Source organism: Chiloscyllium plagiosum, unplaced genomic scaffold (genome assembly GCF_037043375.1).
Source record: "Chiloscyllium plagiosum isolate Xiang-an unplaced genomic scaffold, Cpla_swu_hap1 HiC_scaffold_29, whole genome shotgun sequence".
In the NCBI taxonomy this organism is placed as follows: domain Eukaryota; kingdom Metazoa; phylum Chordata; class Chondrichthyes; order Orectolobiformes; family Hemiscylliidae; genus Chiloscyllium; species Chiloscyllium plagiosum.
In genome coordinates, this window is record NW_028270167.1 from 31618661 (window position 1) to 31637089 (window position 18429).

Consider the following 18429-nt stretch of genomic DNA (forward strand, 5'->3'; position numbering starts at 1 on the left):
TTCAACACACTGTGCAGTACAGGGCAGTTTCTGCTTGCTTGTATTTCTGTTTTGCCAATGCTGCTGCAGTCAACATTGAACCAAACATCCCAGTCACACCTTTGACCAGTGCGTTGTCGGTCCGACAGCACTCATTTTTTTTTAATCAAAGAATATTGAAGTCCACCCCCCCCCCACCCCAGCGTGCTGGCCAACGGTAATCTCTCCAACAAACAAATAACTCCACTGTTATTTTATTGCTGTTTGTGGGATTTTGCTGTGCGCACATTTCCTACATTACAATGGTGACCATATTTCACAGGTGTGACACTGTTTTAAAAAGAATTTGAAATGTCTTGATGTTGTGAAAGACACTATAAAGATACAAATCTCTCTTTCCTAATGACTCCAAGGTTTTAAAAGCAAAACTTTCACCGAATCATTCCTTCCACATGTAGCTCGCTTTCTCCCCTGTACGTATAATTCTTCACCTAGATTTAAAGGAAAGGTGTTATTTTGATTGGTCAGTGTGCTACATAGTACAGATCACACTAACGAATAAGTTAGGAGCTCCAGTAATCAAACTAGGCTGCACATTATTTAGATAGAAAACAATCTCAGAACTTATCTTATATTGACCAGAAACCTGGAGTTAAAACTACCTTTGCTGCTTCTATATTCCAGGCTTCTTAACTATTAATTCATCGAGATCACTCCTAATCATATCTAATGTGCACCAAGTCCCAGTTAACAACAATCTTTGTCTTTGCTGATTGGTACTTACTTCTACTCATGCATCATCTCAATTTGTAAATACTTAGCAACTTGCTGGAGTTTCTCTGTGGCCGTGTCCCCTCTGTAACCTTACCAATCCCATCTTCTCATTGCTTCCTCCCCTTAACATCACACTCTTATACTTGCCTGCACTTTTCACACCACTCATTGGCAGCAGAACCATCATGATCCCAATTTCTAGAATTGCTTCTCTAAATTCCTGTATCTGTCCACATCCATTTCTTTGTTTAAGACTCCTTTTAAAGATCCATCTCTTTTGCTCAACTTGCGATTACAATTTCCTTAGCTGACTCAGAATTCATTGCCCAATTGAGTCCACCTTACATGAAGCATCATGGGACGTTCTTCAACAATTTTAGAAGAATGTCAATATCTGATTTTTATTAACAATTCTGTAATACATCTTCTGTGCCATTTGAAAAAGTAAAATGGACGCATGGAAACAATTTATAATAATGTGCTTCCTCTTTTATCAATTTGCTTACTGATGTGAAAGTCTTTGTGTACCTGATTGCTCATTGTATTCCAAAAGTTTTCTCATCTGTGTTTCTGAACAATAAAAATGCAGCATTGTGGCAGCCAACATGTAGAGGATTTTCGAGGAGAAAGTGAGGTCTGCAGATGCTGGAGATCAGAGCTGAAAATGTGTTGCTGGAAAAGCGCAGCAGGTCAGGCAGCATCCAGGGAACAGGAGAATCGACGTTTCGGGCATAAGCCTGATTCCTGAAGAAGGGCTTATGCCCGAAACGTCGATTCTCCTGTTTCCTGGATGCTGCCTGACCTGCTGCGCTTTTCCAGCAACACATTTTCAGCTGTAGAGGATTTTCCCCAATAAAGCATACAATATTAGCAAGTTCTAGAAGATTTGTAGCTCAGGTTGAGGTTCTGGGTGTAAGTTTGCTCGCTGAGCTGGAAGGTTCATTTTCAGACATTTTGTCACCATACTAGGTAACACTATCAGTGAGCCTCCAGATGAAGCACTGATGGTGTAGCCCACTTTCTATTTAGTGTTTGGGGTTCCTTAGGTTGGTGATGTCATTTCTTGTGGTGACATCATTTCCTATAGTAATGTCATTTCCTGTTCTTTTTCTCAGGGGGTAGTAAATGGGATCCAAGTCAATGTGTTTTTTGATAGAGTTCCAGTTGGAATGCCCATACCTCATGTGTGTCTCTGTTTGGCTTGTCCTAGTATGGATGTGTTGTCCCAGTCGAAGTGGTGTCCTTCCCCATCCATATGTGAGGCTACTAGTGAGAGTGGGTCATGTCTTTTTCTAGCGAGTTGATGTTCATGTATCCTGGTGGCTAGTTTTCTGCCTGTTTGTCCAATGTAGTGTTTGTTATAGTTTTTGCAAGATACTTTGTAAATACATTAGATATGCTTGTGTATAGGGTCTTTCAAGTTCATTAGCTGCTGTTTTAGTGTGTTGGTGGGTTTGTGGGCTACCATGATGCCAAGAGGTCTGAGTTGTCTGGCAGTCATTTCTAAGATTAAAAATGTGTTGCTGGAAAAGCGCAGCAGGTCAGGCAGCATCAAAGGAGAAGGAGAATCGACGTTTCGGGCATAAACCCTTCTTCAGGAATGAGGAGAGTGTGCCAAGCAGGCTAATATGCCAAATTAAAGTTGAGGAAGTTGTCCTCCTGAAACATCACAACCTAATGGTGGGAAAGCACATTGCAGCTGTGCTTTATCAGAAAAAGAGGTCATCTACCAGATAGGAAGGCTTGGACCTATCTAATTGACTTTCAATGTAAAATATATTCATTGTTCACAATTTTACTGTTTGTAAGGCTTTGTAGGAAGGTAACTTTTGTGTGTGCTGCCATCTATATCTTCTAAATGTGTAGAATCTTTAAGTGCTCATGTGTGTGCGAGGAAAGCCACCTTGTGGTCTATCAAGCAGAGTCTTGGGGAATAAACCAGATATAGTTTATTGCAACTATTTACAGGTAATGGATCTAGCCTTTGGCTTGTCTTCACAGAATCCTACTTTACTCTTACCAACTCCTCAAGACATATCAGAGTAGGAAACATTTATTGAAATCAATCAAGTATTAATCCTTAAAGATCCATATGCATCAGTAACCACTTGAACAGGAGACATCTTCAACATTTAGCCATGAATTATTTATGTTCTATTCTTGGTTTGGGAGTAGGATATGCTGCTACCAGGTGCAAAAAGAAGATTTATCGTGGAGATTTCCCATTTACTACAAGAGGGATTGCATTCTTGGCAGGAGAGACATACCAGATGTGAAATCCATTCATATTAGCAAAAAGCCATAAAAATTACAGAAGTTACTGCATCTCTTTAGAATAAGAGTTGAGGAAATACCTTCCATTTGTTCAGGCAATGAGGATGAAGACGCAGTATGAATAGCTGTGTCATTGAGGGGTGGAAAGTGCGTTTTCACTGTGATAGATGCTTGGATTAGAAAAAATTATATTCTTGTTAAGGAGCAAAATCCTTATTGTCTGAATACTTGAGCTGTAATTCTTGCCATCCACAATTCCAGAAACACTTTCATAATTGAGCATCCCCCTGCTCATGCAATTCAATGTTGTTCTCTCCAGAATCAGTTTAAATGTTTATGTGGCAAATTAATAATTATTACATGGATCTCCCAGATCTGTTAACTTTTTAAAAACTTTGTGACTAAACTACAAATTTTCTGCAGATGCTATTATACTTGTCACTCTCTAAAAAGGCATGTTTCTAGTCCCTAGTAATGACAGTTTAAAAACAAGTTTGAACTTTATTGCTGGAACAGCACAGCAGGTCAGGCAGCATCCAGGGAACAGGAGATTCGACGTTTCGGGCACAGGCCCTTCTTCAGGAATGAGCAGAGAGTGTTCAGCAGGAGAAGATAAAAGGTAGGGAGGAGGGACTTGGAGGAGGGGAGTTGGAAATGTGATAGGTGGAAAGAGGTCAAGGTGAGGGTGATAGGTCGGAGTAGGATGGAGGCGGAGAGGTCAAGAAGAAGACTGCAGGTCAGGAAGGCGGTGCCGGGCTGGAGGGATCCGGCTGAGACAAGGTGGGGGGAGGGGGGATGAAGAAACTGGTGAAGTCCAAGTTCATCCCCTGCGGTTGGAGGGTTCCCAGTCGGAAGATAAGACGCTCCTCCTCCGACCGTCGGGTTGTTGTGGTTTGGCGGTGGATGAGTCCAATGACCTGCATATCCTCGGTGGAGTGGGAGGGGGAGTTGAAATGCTGTGCCACAGGTTGGTTGGGTTGGTTCGTCCGGGTGGCCCAGAGGTGCTCTCTGAATCGCTCCGCAAGTAGGCGGCCTGTCTCCCCAATATAGAGGAGGCCACACCGGCTGCAGCGGATGCAGTAGATGATGTGGGTGGAGGTGCAGGTGAATCTGTGGCGGATATGGGAGTTTCCCTTGGGGCCTTGGAGAGAAGTGAGGGGGGAGGTGTGGGCGCAAGTGTTGCACCTCCTGCGGTTGCAAGGGAAGGTGCCGGGAGTGGTGGTTGGGTCGGTGGGGGGTGTGGATCTGACAAGGGAGTCGCGGAGGGAGTGGTCTCTACGGAAAGCTGATAGGGGAGGGGAGGGAAATATATCCTTGGTGCTGGGGTCTGTTTGGAGGTGGCGGAAGTGACGGCGGATGATGCGCTGTACATGGAGATTGGTGGGGTGGTAGGTGAGGACCAGTGGGGTTCTGTCCTGGTGGCGGTTGGAGGGGCGGGGCTCAAGGGCGGAGGAGCGGGAAGTGGAGGAGATGCGGTGGAGGGCACCGTCGACCACGTCGGGGGGGAAATTGCGGTCCTTGAAGAAGGAGGCCATCTGTGTTGTACGTATTTTGAACTGGTCCTCCTGGGAGCAGATGCGGCGGAGACGAAGGAATTGGGAGAATGGGATGGCGTTTTTACAGGGGGCAGGATGGGAGGAGGTGTAGTCCAGGTAGCTGTGGGAGTCGGTAGGTTTGTAGTAGATGTCCGTGTTGATTCGGTCGCCTGAGATAGAAACAGAAAGGTCTAGGAAGGGGAGGGAGGAGTCCGAGACTGTCCAGGTGAATTTGAGGTCGGGGTGGAAGGTGTTGGTGTAGTGGATGAACTGTTCAACCTCCTCGTGGGAGCACGAGGTAGCGCCGATACAGTCATCAATGTAGCGAAGAAAAAGATGGGGGGTGGGGCCAGTGTAGTTGCGGAAGATGGATTGTTCCACATACCCTACGAAGAGGCAGGCATAGCTGGGGCCCATGCGGGTGCCCATGGCTACTCCTTTTGTTTGGAGAAAGTGGGAAGATTGGAAAGAAAAGTTGTTCAGGGTGAGGACCAGTTCGGTCAGTCGAAGGAGGGTGTCGGTGGAAGGGTACTGGGTGGTACGGCGGGAAAGGAAGAAGCGGAGTGCTTTGAGTCCTTCGTGATGGGGAATGGAGGTGTACAGGGACTGGATGTCCATGGTGAAGATGAGGCGTTGGGGACCGGGGAAGCGGAAATCCTGGAGGAGGTGGAGGGCGTGGGTGGTGTCACGAACGTAGGTGGGGAGTTCTTGGACTAATGGGGACAGGACCGTGTCGAGGTATGCCGAGATGAGTTCGGTTGGGCAGGAGCAGGCTGAGACGATGGGTCGTCCGGGGCAGTCAGGTTTGTGGATTTTGGGCAGGAGGTAGAAACGGGCGGTGCGGGGTTGTGGGACTATGAGGTTGGAGGCGGTGGATGGGAGGTCCCCTGAGGTGATGAGGTTATGGACGGTCTGGGAGATGATGGTTTGGTGGTGGGGGGTGGGGTCATGGTCAAGGGGACGGTAGGAGGAGGTATCTGCGAGCTGGCGTTTGGCCTCAGCGGTGTAAAGGTCAGTGCGCCAAACTACTACTGCGCCTCCCTTGTCAGCTGGTTTGATGGTGAGGTTGGGGTTGGAACGGAGGGAGTGGAGGGCTGCGCGTTCCGAGGGTGAGAGGTTGGAGTGGGTGGGAGGAGTGTGGGAGTTCAGGTAGCGGTTAATATCGCGGCGGCAGTTTGCTATGAAGAGGTCGAGGGCAGGTAGGAGGCCAGCACGGGGTGTCCAGGTGGACGGGGTGTGTTGGAGGTGGGAGAAGGGGTCGTCAGAGGGTGGGCGAGAGTCTTGATTGAAGAAGAAGGCACGGAGGCGAAGGCGGCGGAAGAATTGTTCGGTGTCACTCCGTGTATTGAATTCATTGACCCGAGAACGTGTGGGAACGAAGGTGAGACCTCTGCTGAGGACTGATCTTTCATCCTCAGAGAGGGGCAAGTCTGGAAGGATGGTGAACACACGGCAGGGCTGGGAGCTAGGACCTGGTGTGGGGCTGGAGCTGGATGTGGGGGCGGGGTTAGGCCTGGGGGCGGGGACAGAGGTCGGCTTGGGGGCGGAGTTGGACATGGTGATGGAGACCGGCGGGGGGGCGGGGTTAGGCGTGGTGACGGAACACGGCGTGGGGGCGGGGTTAGGCGCGGTGACGGAACTCGGCCGGGGGGCGGAGTTAGGCGTGGTGGCGGAACGCGGCGGAACACCTTCCACCCCGACCTCAAATTCACCTGGACAGTCTCGGACTCCTCCCTCCCCTTCCTAGACCTTTCTGTTTCTATCTCAGGCGACCGAATCAACACGGACATCTACTACAAACCTACCGACTCCCACAGCTACCTGGACTACACCTCCTCCCATCCTGCCCCCTGTAAAAACGCCATCCCATTCTCCCAATTCCTTCGTCTCCGCCGCATCTGCTCCCAGGAGGACCAGTTCAAAATACGTACAACACAGATGGCCTCCTTCTTCAAGGACCGCAATTTCCCCCCCGACGTGGTCGACGGTGCCCTCCACCGCATCTCCTCCACTTCCCGCTCCTCCGCCCTTGAGCCCCGCCCCTCCAACCGCCACCAGGACAGAACCCCACTGGTCCTCACCTACCACCCCACCAATCTCCATGTACAGCGCATCATCCGCCGTCACTTCCGCCACCTCCAAACAGACCCCAGCACCAAGGATATATTTCCCTCCCCTCCCCTATCAGCTTTCCGTAGAGACCACTCCCTCCGCGACTCCCTTGTCAGATCCACACCCCCCACCGACCCAACCACCACTCCCGGCACCTTCCCTTGCAACCGCAGGAGGTGCAACACTTGCGCCCACACCTCCCCCCTCACTTCTCTCCAAGGCCCCAAGGGAAACTCCCATATCCGCCACAGATTCACCTGCACCTCCACCCACATCATCTACTGCATCCGCTGCAGCCGGTGTGGCCTCCTCTATATTGGGGAGACAGGCCGCCTACTTGCGGAGCGATTCAGAGAGCACCTCTGGGCCACCCGGACGAACCAACCCAACCAACCTGTGGCACAGCATTTCAACTCCCCCTCCCACTCCACCGAGGATATGCAGGTCATTGGACTCATCCACCGCCAAACCACAACAACCCGACGGTCGGAGGAGGAGCGTCTTATCTTCCGACTGGGAACCCTCCAACCGCAGGGGATGAACTTGGACTTCACCAGTTTCTTCATCCCCCCTCCCCCCACCTTGTCTCAGCCGGATCCCTCCAGCCCGGCACCGCCTTCCTGACCTGCAGTCTTCTTCTTGACCTCTCCGCCTCCATCCTACTCCGACCTATCACCCTCACCTTGACCTCTTTCCACCTATCACATTTCCAACTCCCCTCCTCCAAGTCCCTCCTCCCTACCTTTTATCTTCTCCTGCTGAACACTCTCTGCTCATTCCTGAAGAAGGGCCTGTGCCCGAAACGTCGAATCTCCTGTTCCCTGGATGCTGCCTGACCTGCTGTGCTGTTCCAGCAATAAAGTTTCAACTTTGATCTCCAGCATCTGCAGACCTCACTTTCTCCCAGTTTAAAAACAAGGCCACTACAGAATATGAGTAGGGTGTATAATAGAATGTGATACCTGCTAACAATAATGATGTGATTGTAACATCAACAAGGTAGAGAAGTCTGGAGTGGATGAGAAAGATATTGTATTGAACATACACATGTGTAACTAAAGAGTGTTGCAGTACTGAAGAGAATGAGAGAAGCTAATTCTACGATAAAGACACACGAGAGTTGTTAGGGACTAATATTAAGGACACTTCATCGTGCCATGTGGCACTATCACTGTGCTACACGGGTTATACTTTTAATGGATCTAGCAACTCAAGACTGGGCATCCATGAGGCATCGTGGACCACCAACAACAGCTGAACTGTACTCCAACACAATCTGCAACCCCATGGCCCAGCATATCCCCACTCAACCATTACCATCAGGCCAGTGGATCAAACCCTGGTCCAACGGAGAGCGCAGAGGGCATACCAGGAGCAGCACTAGGCATACCTGAAGATGAGGTGTCAACCTGGTGAAGCTACCAAACAGGACTACGAAAACATCATAAGCATCAAATGATAGAAAGAACTCAGCGATCGTCCAACCAATGGATCAGCTCTAAGCTCTGCAGTCCTACCACATCTAGGAATGATTGTGGATAATTAAACAATTCACTGGAGGAGGCTCCACAAATATCCCCATCCTCAACGATAGAAGAGCACAGTATATCAACGCAAAACATACAGTTGAAGCATTCACAGCCATCAAAGGTCTTACAAGTCTACCTACTGTACATGGACTGCAGTGGTTCAAGAAGGCAGCTCATCACCACCTTCTCAAGGACAACAACGTATGGGCAAGAAATGCTGACCAGCCAGCAACGCCCACATCCCACAAGTGAATATAGAAATAATAGAAGCAGCCAACTGAAACAGAGGAGCCTCAAAGAGAGTATTTGAGGAGGCAATCAATTACCTGAAAACAAGAGGCACTGAGCTCACAAAGCAAACTGGCAACAATCAGGCCATGAGGCGCAAAGTAATTGTATTTTTAATATTAAATGAATAATAACCTGGCCCAGTTTTATTAATATGGTTGAAAATGTTTCATTATTGACCGAAAAGAAACATATCCGTATCAAGTCCTCTCTCTAGAATAGTCAAAATTAAAATCACTGAAATAGATATAAATAAAATAATACTTCATTTGTTTCTTCATAAATATTTTTTGATAGGAAAGTGTTTTCAACATACCAGTGACTGTGCCTAAGAAAACAAACACAATTTCAAGAGGTTCCCTAGACCAAGGAAAATCCCAAATTGAGATATGGGCCAGGCTTAGTCTGAGCAAATTAAATTTTGGACATCTATAGGAGATCACAGGCATTGGTTTGGCAAATTACTCCTGGACTGCTCTGACGTAACTAGCTGAAATAAGTTGAAGTTCTACTTCAGTGTTTCTTATGCAAATTATCAACTGAGCAGATGCATTGTGGCACCTCCAATTCCGAACGAGCTCAAATGTGTTCATTAAACTGTATAGGGAATTCTGATTACTTATTGAATTCAATGCTATCTTCTGGAGGTTAATATCAATGGGGAGAAAGATTGGAGCTGTCAATTAGGATTGGGAAATAAATGCTAACCAGTGATGGCCACATCCCATCAGTAAATAAAAAAAAGAATTATTACCTTAGAAAAGATTATCCCTTAAGGCCTAATCCATTTCAATATTGTTCCTGCTTACAGAATTTTAGTGCTGGCTTTAAACCATTGATATGAAGTGAATTAACACTTCCATCGAAATAATAGAGCACAATTATATAAATGCTCGCCACTACAATTAAACATACAAAGCTTCACTCGCTCACAGAATACCAAATATAACTTTATTTTCAACATCAAATACAATTGATGATTGCAGCTAAATTTTTCATACCTACTATCCATACTTATCATCAAGAAAAATCATCATTGCAAATGTTACATTAAAATGTAATTAAAAAATATAAATTCAGGAGTACTGACAGTGATTTAATGTGGCTTTCTTTGAATGCTAAATTACAGTTATCTGTACATACGTTCTCTCTATATGTGGTTTAAAGACATTAAATATCATGTGAAAAGGATTAAACTACAGCCACAGAAAAAAATTCATTTTAAATTAAATCTCCCCTTTCTTAACCAGATCTGTTTCATTGAATGCATCCTTCAACAGAATGTCATTTTAGGTTTTTAAATATGAAGCAGAGTAGTTATTTATTGGTTTGGAATAGCTTCAGATCCAAGAGAAGTGAAGCTCTCTACAAAATATTGCTCCCCTACTCTTTCAATTTTTCTTGTATAGGTTTCTGAATGGCATTCAAACCAAGACTGCTCTGTTCAGATAATCACTGCTAGTTTGCACACAATCTTTTAGTGATTCCAAGAGTTTATAGTCCGAATATTCCGTGGAGTGTCAGCAGTCAAATTGTAACTTTGTTCATATTTACTTATGTTGGTACTGAGCTTCACATTTCTAGCCAGGAATTCCAATTCTGGCTTTACAGAAATGCAGAGCTTATTTAAATCATAGCTGTTCCTCTTTATTGCAGGATTGCCATTAGAAATCGAATCATGTCCCCTTTTACAACAGTCAGTCACTGTGTTCTATATCCAACAGCATAGCCAGATACATTGATAATATGAAGGGCTTTTGCCCAAAACATTGATTTTCCTGCTCCTCGGATGCTGCCTGACCTGCTGTGCTTTTCCAGCACCACACTCTTAACTCTAATCTCCAGCATCTGCAGTACTCACTTTCACCTAGATGCTATGAAATGCTGAGTATGTAAGTGTGGGGATAGAGTGCAGTTGATTAAGGGATAAAGATTGATAGGGTGCTACAGGGGTGAGTGTCAGGTGTAAGTTGCCTATGTTCAGGGTCCCAGGTAAGCAGAGTGCCAAGTGGGAAGGATGCTACGGAGCCTGATAGTGCCAGGAATGTGATGGAGTGTGTAGGGTAGGATGGGAGGGGTGGATATTGGAACCAGGAGGTGAACAGAGTGTTGGGAAGGGAGGGAAATGGAGGGCTGGTGGGAGTAGGTGTAAGGCTGGTGGGGATTGAGGGTTTTGGGGTCTTTGTGCAAGGAGGTTGACCCATATGATGATTGGTTGTGGTTAGCAAGTGGTGAACGGGCAGAATATTAGGTGGCTCAGAGCAGCAGAGAGGGTCTTGTGCCCACTTCAAGTCAGCAGTGGGGAGAAGGGGGGAATTCAGGACCCGGGGTGGGGTAGAATTGTGTTGGGTAGAGGTTCTGGTCAAGCTGGATGGGGGGCAATTGTCAATGTTTCCGGGGGTGTTGTGAGTTGGTCAGGAGTAGTTGGGACGTGTGTGTTCAGTTGGGGGACTCAGGATCTCAACTCTGTTTTTAATCATCAAACTTTTCTGAAGTAACCATTAACTTAGTTGAAGTTGACCTTCTGAATTCTCTGGCATTAAGGATTGTTTTATGGCTGGTTTCAGGTGAATAAATGATTTATTGTCACATATATTTTGGTAGATGCAGTGAAAAGTGTTCTGTCGCCACAATCCAGTGCAATTTTGAGATACAAAAGAATAAAAAGAAAATATTTAAATAAAGTTCATCTTCACTAGTCAGGGTCCCAAATATGGCTTCATGCGGGGGAAGTGCCTTCAGAATCTTCAATTTGCCTGGAAATCCCCACAGACTTTGTTGTGTCTAGGATTCTGCAGGGTCCTGATGCTGAACTCCAGTCCATACTGTCCCAATGAGTCTCTGGCCATCGGAGTATCCAGGTCTTTCTTCATTAGGATACAAATCAGACTTTAATAAGCCTGTCTTACAGTGTAAGGTGGACCCAATGAAGACTAATTTTATGCAGTAAACATATCTGAGAGGTATTATAAAGTAAGCCCAACCATTTAATTTGTTAATTGGAACAATCTAGAATGCCTAATGTACGAGTTATTCATTAATCAGACAGGCACAACAAGGACAGCCCTTTTCCAACCTCAAGCCTCTAAGGACAAATCAGCAAAGAAAACTTTTCTACAGTCACAAGAATTAGGAGAAGGAGTAGGCTATTTGGTCCCACGAAACTGCTCTTTGATTTGATCAGGGTTGATCTGACTGCGGCCTTTAATTTTTTTGTCTACCTTTGTATCCTTTGGATCACTTAGGGAAAAGTGAGGACTGCAGATGCTGGAGATCAGAATCAAGATTAGAGTGGTGCTGGAAAAGCAGAGTAGGTCAGGCAGCATCCAAGGAGCAGGAAAATTGGCATTTCAGGCAGGACCTCTTCATCATGAAGGGCTGATTCCTGATGAAGGGTTCCTGCCCAAAACATTGATTTTCCTGTTCCTCGGATGCTGCCTAACCTGCTGTGCTTTTCCAGCACCACTCTAATCTTGATCCTTAGGACCACTTGCCAATTAAGAATCTTTCTAATCAAGCTTTAAAAATATTAAATGACTTTAGTACCACAACTTTTTGGGGAATAAAACTCAATGCACTAAAGACCCTCAAAGAGGAAAAAGTCTCTTGATCTCTGCCTTAAATGAGAGACCCCTAATTTTTAAATAATATCCCCAATTCTAGTCTCTCTCACAAGGAGAAAAATCCATCCAGCACCCACCCTGTCAATTCCTCCCTGTTTTATTAAAACCACACCTCATCTAAATTCCAAATGAAACAGGTGTAAACTGTCCAGCTTTCCTCTTAAGTTAACCCCTTTCTCCCATGAATCAAGCATATGACCTTCTCTACACCGCTTCTGATGTAATCCTTTTTCTTCTTAGCTAAGGAGACCAAACGTGCACACTTCAGATGTTGTTTCATGAATACCCTGTAAAATCATACTAAAACTACACTACTTTCATATTCTAATCCCTATATAATAAACAGTGATGTTCCATTTGCCTTCCTAATCGTTTGGAATACCGGCACACTAACTTTTTGTGGTTCATGTTGAAAGACATACAGCTCTCTCTGTACCACAGAGTTCTACAATCTCTTTCCATTTTAATAGTACGTACACCATGTACATACATGCAGGAATAAGTAGGGCTGGGTGTAGGCCTTTTGGATCAGATTCGAAGGCTCTTGTATTAATGATTGGACACAATGCTGTAGACAGATAAACCTTGTTAAAACAGTCAAATCTTTAAACACATAGCAACCCAATAAAACTATCATCAATACAACATTCATTTGAAAAAAATAAATCTTCACCTCAACTCACTCTCCAAGAGCTTCAATAGATCCTACCAGCATTTGATGACCAGCAACTCTAAGGAAAGCAGAATACTTTGTTAGATGACTGAAAACCTACAGTTGCACACAAGAGGGCAGTGTTGTACAGGCTCCTTGTAAAATGAGTTGATCAGCAGCACATTGCTGTGCAAAAGTATCAGGAAATAAATTCTTTCCTCAGAGGCATGTCTGTCTGTCTCACATCTCTTCAGCACATCATCTGCATCATTCTGTGCGGTGTTCAAATCTAGCCTTTGTCAGCATTGTCCAAACTTAGATCATGGAGGGTTTGAGAAGTGCAAATAAGGAGAAACTGTTTCCAATTGCAGGAACAAGTGAAACTAATTGTTACAGATGTAGACACCAAGCAAAATTACTGGGATGATCTGGGAGATAGCAACGAGAAAAAAAACTTTATAATGCAGCAAAACCCATACAATCTGGACTGCATTGGCTCAATAACTGGTGTCACGGATTCAATTTTTTATTTCAAAAGGGAAGTGATGTGGAATTGTAAAAGCAAAACAAAAACCCATGCTCTGGAGAAAGAGGAGATTGGAACTGAGTGGTTAGCTCCTTCAGAGAGCCGATACAGACATGAAAGGCTGAATGGCCTCCAATATTGTTTGACTTTAAGAAAACCACGTATCTTCATAAAATCTTCACTAGGCACTGATGCTATTTAAGCTCTTTATTAAACAAGCTCTTTATTAGATAGTTTTTTTTGGGAGAGGCAATTCCTCATTAAGGTAGGTGCATTTTTGCTTGTTTTCTTTAGTTGCTCCCTGATACACTCTGAGCTGAGGCTAACAGGCACAGGAAAGTTGTTATGGAGAATGTTGTTAGTTTTCTCTACCACCACCTTGTTCCTCAGTTCCTGTGGTGGCAGGTCTGAGATAGGAAATTCAGCATATGGAGGAAATACACAGCGGATCTCACTGTGAAAGCAGGAAGTCTTGATTCTGGACAATATCAGTATAGGAAACTGGAAGACTTTGATTACTGCCACAGTCTTTATTTGGCTTGAACACAGAAGCTGTTCAGATAAAAACCGTGGGTTTCATATTCAACCAAAAAGATCAGGACACCGTTCCCATGTGTGTATACAGGTTTTATCTTCAATGTTTCTTAAGTGATAATTACAAGTACATTGGTCCACCCTACCTGATTTCTACTGGAGTCCCCATTGTAATTAATCTGCTGTATTGTTTCAGTTAATTTGACAACTATTGTTTAGAATCTGAGGTCATGGCCTCAGAATTATTATTGTACCACTTTGAGGTTAATGGCATTATGACAGGGGTCATATTGTTTGCAGGCAGCAAATCACAATAACAAAAGTGTTGTCCAAATTCCTTCTGTTGGCTTTACAAGGTTTTACTTGCATATTAGAACAGTGTGGTTTACCAACACAAAGGTATGGATTAAGAGCAGGAGCAACCATTTTGGTCTTCAGGCCTACTCTTCCATTCGTTGGTATCATGACTTCCACTCCATCCTCCACTCCACCAATACACTTTGACTCCTTTGTTAGTCAACAAGCAATCTACCTCAGTCTTAAAAATATTCAATGATTTTGCCTCCACAATTTTGTAGGAAAGTGAAAGTTCCAAATGACTCAAATCTTAGGGAAAAATAATTCTCCACATCTACATCTTAAATGGAAGTACCCTTATGTCTAAATTATGTCCTTCGATTCTTGACTATCCCATGAGGGGAAATATCCGTTCTGCATCCACTCTATCCTCTCACGATCTTAAGCATCTCAATAAGACATCTCAACTCTATATTCATCTAAGGTCCGATGGATGCAGGCCCACCCTTCTTTGTAAGATAGCATCCCATCAACTCCATCCAGATACTGACCAGTTAAAGCTTCTTTGAACTGGTTCTAGCATATTTACATTGGTTGTTAAATAAAGAGACCAAAATTGTATGCAGTGCTCTACATGCAGTGACACCAACTTCAGCAAGAAATCCCTACTTAAAATTCCACTCCCCTTGTAATAAGTGGCAATATCCCATATACCTTTGTAGTTACTTGCTGTATCCGTGTACTAAGTTTATGTAATTCATGTATCAGGACACTCTGTTTAAGAGTTTCACAATCACTCTCCTTTTAAAATATTGCTGTTTTATTTCTGTACTACTGGCTAAGGTACTGCTTGCTTTTGACTCTACATCCCTATGGGAATTAGCATTAGACGTGCACAAATTAAACTGCAGTCTGCATCTTAATAATTCCTCACCAATACAGATAAAATGAGATTTGTCCTTAATTTGTCTTTGTTAATGTTTTGTCCAATTTTCTCAATTCTCATTTCTCTTTATGAAAATCTATGCCTTTTCTTTCTATTTAGCACTTCTCTTTTCTTCCTTAGTTACCTATGATGTTGCAACCTTCCCTTAGTTTCTTCCTTTCTCACTGGAATATGCCAAACTATCTCTTGAAATATTGGCTACTGCATCTCAACTGACCTCTCCAGTAAAGTTCACTTCAGCCAGCTCTGTCATCGTAACCTCATACTTGCCCTTATCTAAGTTTAAAGAACTAGCCATAAATCTATTGAATGTGATATTCAAATTATGATCACTGTTACCTTCATTATGAGGTCATTAACTAAGTCTGTCTCAATGGACATTTCCCCATTATTTCTTACTGTCTAGCATGACCCACAGTGTGATTCCCATTTGAGGACTTACAAACTAGCCAGTTAAGTAACTTTTTAGGATTAATGCTTCTCATCTCTGTCCAATGTGTTTCTATATTTTAATTTCCTGAACTAAAGTTAGCTGTCTCTATTCTACCAATTATATCCTTAATTAAACCCCTACAGGTTTTCCCCAGCTTCCTATCCTTCCTTAATGTCTGGTTAGTACAGCTGCGTCGCAGAACCAGGGTCCCAGGTTTGATTCCAGCCTCGGGTGACTGTCTGTGTGGAGTTTGCACATTCGCCCTGTGTCTGCGTGAGTTTCCTCCGGGTACTCCGGTTTCCTCCCACAGTCCAAAGATGTGCAGGCTAGGTGAATTGGCCATGCTAAATTTCCCGTAGTGTTAGGTCAATTAGTCAGAGGGAAATGGGTCTGGGTGGGCTACTCTTTGGAGGGTTGGTGTGGACTGGTTGGGCTGAAGGGCCTATTTCCACACTGTAGGGTGTTTAATCTAATCCTTTAATATTCAATTCACAGATGTTGTCATTTGCCGCCATGACAATGGTTACTAGATCACAACATCTATTTTACTATGAATGTTACACGCATACAGGTAAAAAACCCTGAGTTCTATCTTTATTATTTCTCTGACTTCTGGCCGTCTTGCTGGTGCACTTTTAGTTTGAGCATGCTCTGTCGTTTCTTGTCATGCTGCAATCATTATTTCCCTCTGTGACTTGTGCAAAGCAACTTAAATATTTCAATTAACTCCTGGAATGAATCTTATATATTTTATGGTTAAGTACAACTTGCATTGAATCTTCTGGAGGGATTCTTACTGTGAGCCCGAGGGAGTTTTCTTCCCGAATCGTACCAAACTCTCCTCATTAGCTAGCTACCCTGCTTCTTTGGCATCTCTTGCATCTGATTGAAGTCTGATTTTACCACACGCTGTTCCAGGAACAACTTGCCACTACCAGGATATCCTGGAATTGGCCAGCATCACTGGCACCCACACCATCTTTAAAAGCCTTTTGTACACCGGCACTGTCAGTCTGGAACTGCCGGACTTGATTTTTGACATTTTCTCTGGGCAAAGCCGACAGTGCAAAATCAATCTGATCAGATTGGTTTAGATTCTTTAGTCCTAATAGCTTTCGACCGTGATTGAATTTCAGCATTAGGGTGAGAGAGTGTCCTTTACTGTGCCTGTCTCCTTGCATCTGTCTGCCAGCTCCCTGACCACTAACACACATTGTGACAAAGTTTCTTTACCTGCAACACTAAGGTGACTAAGGGATAGCTCTTCAACTGAGCCATTCACAGCACAATCAAATTGGAACACAGACTGATGGACAGGAGAATGTTGAATCTTGAAAGAACACTCCATTAAAGTTAAAACTGGCATTTTAACCCCTGTCCTTATGTATTCTTCAATGATCAATGCACAAATATGTCTGCAGCTTAGGATATAATCCACAGGGGGTGACTTCCTGTTCAGGAGGGGATCATCAGCCCCTTGTTATCTTGTAGTCACAAGAGTTCACAGTCCAGTCTCCTGACTTGCTTCTCTGCCCTTTGCAGGAGCTGAAGTTCCCTTCACATCCGTGTGTTTGACATTCCATGGGCCACTTAATTTACAGCCACCCCTATTTTTGGCTGCATCAGCTCTCTTTGAATAAAGTACTCTTTAACACAACTTCATACCATCCACAATACTTCCGGCTTCCGGCCCATGGTCATGACTCTGTGTTGAAGTGGATGACAGGTTGAAGTGGAGGGAAGAATGCACAGGTGTGGTAATCAAGGGGAACATACAATTAGGAGAAAGTGAGGACTGCAGAAGGGCTCCTGCCCGAAACGTCGATTCTCCTGCTCCTTGGATGCTGCCTGATCTGCTGCGCTTTTCCAGCAACACATTTTCGGAACATACAATTATACTATCTCAGAAAATTAAAATCTTTGAGTAGATCTAAGAATCAGGAAATGTGTGTATTGCTGGAAAAAAGATCAGATTTTGTTCATGTTTTTCTCTTTGCATCCATCAGTGCAATTGGTCAGAATACCAGTGTTATGAGGAAAGCATTTTTATACTAAATGAGAAGAGTGTGCTGATTGGTTAGCTGATTTGACCCTGAATGGAAGTCATTGCCATAGAGATTCCACCCAGTAGATAATGATTTGTACTCCAGTGTGACTAACCCTGGAACTCATTCATTGGTTGTAGTCGATAGTACTATCCTTTTTGAATACCTTAGCGAGTATGGCTTTCTTAGGAGAGCAGACTCTTTATGTGTGCAGAGATTGAAAAACCAGGCATGAAGGATTTTGATGAGCCCTTAATACAATTTAATCTCAGAAACTCTGACAAAATGCAAGTGCAGTGAACAACAATGATCACTCTTTCTGCGAGTATCACTGCAGTGTGGAGGGCAACAATTGAAGGTAGTCAGCATGATTAAGGTGAATAACTGACAGGAAACGTGACAGGAAACATGATCGGGTTAACATGGATGATCAGGTTAACATGGATGATCGGGTTAACGTGGATGACTCAAGGGGTGCATGACAGCAAATGCTGTCAGGTCTGTGTGAATCATGCTAACGTTTTCAGAGAGATAAAATAAGTAAATACTCCGTAAAGAAAATATCTGTTTATCAGAGCAGGGACAGATAAACGTAAGAATACTGTATAAACAAGCTTCAGTTACAGTGCTGGATAAAAAGCCATGTCTACCCGCAGTAAATAAAACTAAAGCTTGAAGATATACTAAGAAGCGCCTTCAATAAAGACACCTTTTAAGACTCCTGTTCAGTCTCCATCTTGCTCCTGTTCACCGGTCTTGGAAAAAACTCAACAGCAGGGTATGATAACAAAAAGGTTACGACCTCCAGTGCAGGTCAACTCGATTCCTGAACTCAGTTGAGCCTTTCTCCATTCGAACGTTTAACAGGAGTTGCTGTATGGA

The 18429-nt window shown here is 44.1% G+C and overlaps 1 protein-coding gene across 2 annotated transcripts in view; it reads right to left on the reverse strand.

Moving 5' to 3' along the window:
- Nucleotides 1–18429, reverse strand: part of LOC122540714 (endothelial cell-selective adhesion molecule) — a 180522-nt gene that overhangs the window by 43310 nt on the left and 118783 nt on the right. The window contains exon 2 of one of the 2 annotated variants that reach the window (XM_087976451.1): nucleotides 415–470. The exons of the other annotated variant lie outside the window; for it this stretch is intronic. The gene's annotated coding sequence lies outside the window, so the exon portion shown is untranslated. The remainder of the gene's footprint in view (nucleotides 1–414; nucleotides 471–18429) is intronic. 2 annotated transcript variants of the gene reach the window in all.